This window comes from Octopus bimaculoides, chromosome 15 (genome assembly GCF_001194135.2).
Source record: "Octopus bimaculoides isolate UCB-OBI-ISO-001 chromosome 15, ASM119413v2, whole genome shotgun sequence".
NCBI lineage: Eukaryota > Metazoa > Mollusca > Cephalopoda > Octopoda > Octopodidae > Octopus > Octopus bimaculoides.
This window is the reverse complement of record NC_068995.1, coordinates 14358173-14362331: the sequence shown is the minus strand read 5'-3', so window position 1 is coordinate 14362331 and position 4159 is coordinate 14358173.

The following is a 4159-nucleotide window of genomic DNA, read 5'->3' as shown; positions in this document are numbered from 1 at the left end:
CTGCAAAACAGCTGTTGTCATTATTGAGCTCTGGTTATTATTAGTTCAGGTTGTGAACTGGCAGAATTGTTAGTGTATTGGACTATATTCTTAATGGTATTTCTTTTGAGTTTTTACATGAGCGTGGCCGTTGCCAGTACTGCCTGACTGGCCTTCATGCTGGCGGTACGTAAAAGCACCCACTAAACTCTCGGAGTGGTTGGCGTTAGGAAGGGCATCCAGCTGTAGAAACTCTGCCAAATCAGATTGGAGCCTGGTGTAGCCATCTGGTTCACCAGTCCTCAGTCAAATCGTCCAACCCATGCTAGCATGGAAAGTGGACGTTAAACGATGATGATGATGTTCAAACACTGCTGAGGTCAACTTTGTCTTTCATCCTCTTAGGGTTGATAAAATAAGTACCAGTTGAGTACTAGCGTTGAATGTAATCAACTGGCCCCTCTTCCTTTAAAATTTCAGGCCTTGTGGCTATAGTAGAAAAGATTATATAAGACAGCGGCTGGCAGAATTCTTAGCATCACAGGTAAAACGTTTAGCAACATTTTGCCTGTTTTTACATTCTGAGTTCAAATTCTGCTGAGGTTAACTTTGTCTTTCATCCTTTTGAGGTCAATCAATTAAGTACCAGGTGAGCACCAGGGTCAACTAGCCCCTCACCACAAAATTTCAGGTCTTGTGCCAATATAATAAAAAGGATTATCAAAGGTGGTGAACTGGCAGAATCATTAGCAATGTTGGACAATATGCTTTGCATTTCTTTCAGCACTTCATGAGTTCAAACCATGCTGGGGTCAACTTTACCTTTTATTCTTTCAGAGTTGATAAAGTCAGTACCAGGTGAATACTGAGGGTCAATGTGATTGATTAGCCCTCTTTCCCAAAATGTCAGGCCTTGTACCAATAGTAGAAAGAATTATATAAGACAGTAGTGGGCTGACAGAATCAGTAGCATGTCAGACAAAATGCATAGCAGTATTTCTTTTTGACTCTTTATGCTCTGAGTTCAAACACTGCTGAGACTGACTTTGCCTTTCATCCTTTTAGGAGTAAGATAAGTACTGGTCAATTACAGGGGGTCGATATAATTGACCAATCCCCTGCCCCTAAAATTACTGGCCTTGTGCCAAAATTTGAAACCATTATTGAGACTGATGGATGTTAGAATCATTAGAGCATTGCAAAAATACCTTGTGGTATATCTGAGAACAAATACCATTGGTGTCAAATTTGCCTTTCATTATTTTAGTGTTGATTAAATAAAGTGGCAGTAAAGTGCTAGAAGATACTTGCTCAAGGTTCTGCTGTCCAGTGGAATTGAATATGGAATCACACACAGAACAAACTTAACCATACAGCCATACTTGTGCCTATGACCAATGGTATTCTGGCTGAGTTTGATTAGATCAATCCTACCCACTCCCCTGAAATTGCTGGCCTTGTGCCAGAATTCGAAATAAATATCTTGTGGTGTTTAAGACAGTGAGGTGGTAATATTAGTAGTGTGCTGGGTAAAATGCTTGGCTGCATTTAGTCTGTCTTCGTGTTCTGAGCTCAACTTTATCTTTCATCCTTTTGGGGATCAAGAAAATTAAGTACCAGTTGAACACTGGCACCAATCTAATCAACTTACCCCACTCCTCCTGAAACTACTGGCCTTGTGCCAAAATTTGAAATCAATATCTTGTGTTATTTAGTTATGATAGTGGTTTTGATTATTGGATAAGTCAGTGTGTTTGTTCTTGAGTATTTCATCTCGCATTATTCCAGCTCATTCAACTGTAAATAAGTTCCAGTAATAACTGGGAAGTGAAATCGGCAACAGACCAGTGTTCTATTCAAGAAGGAACATTACAATGTCATTATATATATGGAAATTGGATGAAGCTCCAGCTGTACAAGTCCTAGGGCTTGAAGTCTATCCCACTTAGCCCTAAATTTCGTACAGTACTGTACTGTACATCAGTCCATGTCTATCATCAGATTTGTCAGGTTTTACATTATTCTTTTATACAGGGTGTCCACAAAGTCTGGGTACATAGGGATTAACACATAAATATAAGAAATAACTTCTTAAAGTAATTGTTTATGTTATGATTTTATTTACTCCATGTACCCAGACCTTGTGGACACCCTGTATATCTTTGTCTTCTCAGCAGTTGTTTTCTATAAGGTTTCCAATCAGCAATCCTTTCAATACCTTTCCATTATTTATTCTCAATATATAATGGATACAAGCATGATTGTGTAGTTCAAGAGTTTGCTTTCCAACCATAATTTTTAGTCCCACTGCATCTAACCCTGGGCAAGTGTCCTCTACTATTGCTCCAGGCTGACCAAAGCCTTGTGAATGGACATAGTAGGTAGAAACTGAAAGAAGCCAGTTGTATATGGATATGTGCATGCATGTTTGTCTTGAAGTCATGCGATAATTCTAAGTAAGCATCATCATTATACAAGAAGGGTCATTCATTTCATTGAAAAACCTCTGCCATGGAGAAATATTACCCTACTTGGCAAACAGGTCTAGGTTGGCAACAAGAAGGGCATTTGGCCATAGAAAATCTGTCAAATTTTGACCAATCCATGCCAGCATGGAAAAGTGGATGTGAAAACGATGATATAAACACAGCTAACTGAATTATTTTATTCTTTTTACTATTAGTTCCAAGGTGGTGAGCCAGCAGAGTCATAAGCATGTTAGGTAAAACACTTAGCTGTATTTATTTCAGCTCCTTTTGTTCCAGTTTCAAATTCTGCTGAAGATGACGTTACCTTTCATCCTTTCCAGGGTCAATAAAATAAGTATCCCGTCATGTAATCAACTATCTTCTTTACCCTAAAATATTGCTGGCCTTGTGTCAAAGTTGGAAATAATAATTTCTATCAGTTCCTTCTGTTCAGTAATTCCAGATTGGTCATTCAATCTCTGCATCTAGTCACATGCAGGAGCCTGCACAGATACCTTTGATGGACTGCATAGTCATGTCTCATTTAAACGAGGATGTCAGCCAGTCCCAAATAAAGAATGATTGAGATGGAGGCCACCAACCTCTTAAAAAAATCTATTTTGCTACAGAGAGTGCCTAAAGAAACCTTTTACACTTATGTTCAAATCATAAATGGTAAGATGAGAAATCAATTCTGCTTGTGGGGAATTAGGTTGATAAAAATCCTTATTTTGGGCAGAAGGCCCAAAATTTAGGGGATGGGGATAGTTGATTGCATCAACCCCAGTGTTTCACTGGTATTCAATTTATCAACCCTGAAAGGATGAAAGGCAAAGTTGACCTCGGCAGAATTTGAACTCAAAACAGACAAAATACAGCTAAGCATTTTGCCAGCTCACTGCCTTTGATAAAATAAATTAATGATTTATCTTCTTCCATGTTTGTTTCCTTCTACTTCTCACACCTATAACTTCCTGTTTATGTATGAAGCTCCCATAATCCTGCTTGCAGCCAGTTAGAGGATGTAAAACTATTGTCCATCTTCAAATTCACTCCTACCAACTTTCTCCTGATGATAGACTGTCTGAAATGTTTTCATAAGCAAGTTCACTAGACTTTTTTTTTTGTTGCCAATTTTACAAAATAAAACAAGTCTTGCTAATAGACTAACACCAATCTCTGGAGTTTGATCATACATTACTTATAATTCTAATAAAGCTGGTAAATTGGAACTATGTAATTAGTAACCCTAGCATGGATTTTTCTATGGCCCTTTGTGTTGTAGCCAATCAATGTTCCTGACCTCTTTGTAGTAGTCCCTCGTGTATAAGAGCATATCTGAAATAAGGTGATTCAGGAACAAAGCAGAGTGAACAATGTTATAGCAGAATACCAAAAGCACGTTTCTGCTGGAGTGGACATGCGAAGTTCACAGACAGCAGATGGATTTGTGCAGTTAACAAGTGGCAATCCAAAAGATTGGAAAAAGCCATTCAGAAGGCCTCCATGATGGGAAGATAATTTAAAACAATTTGGGCCAAGGTGGAAAAGAATGGTGTAACCAAGGCAGAATTGTAAGCACATTGTGACCCGCAGTATATAACATTTGATAATCTGATCAATACAGATGGATTAGTGGTCATATACACTCTTAATCTTCGCTTTTTAATTCAGAAAAAAAAAAAAAAAAAAAAAAAAAAAAAAAAAAAAAA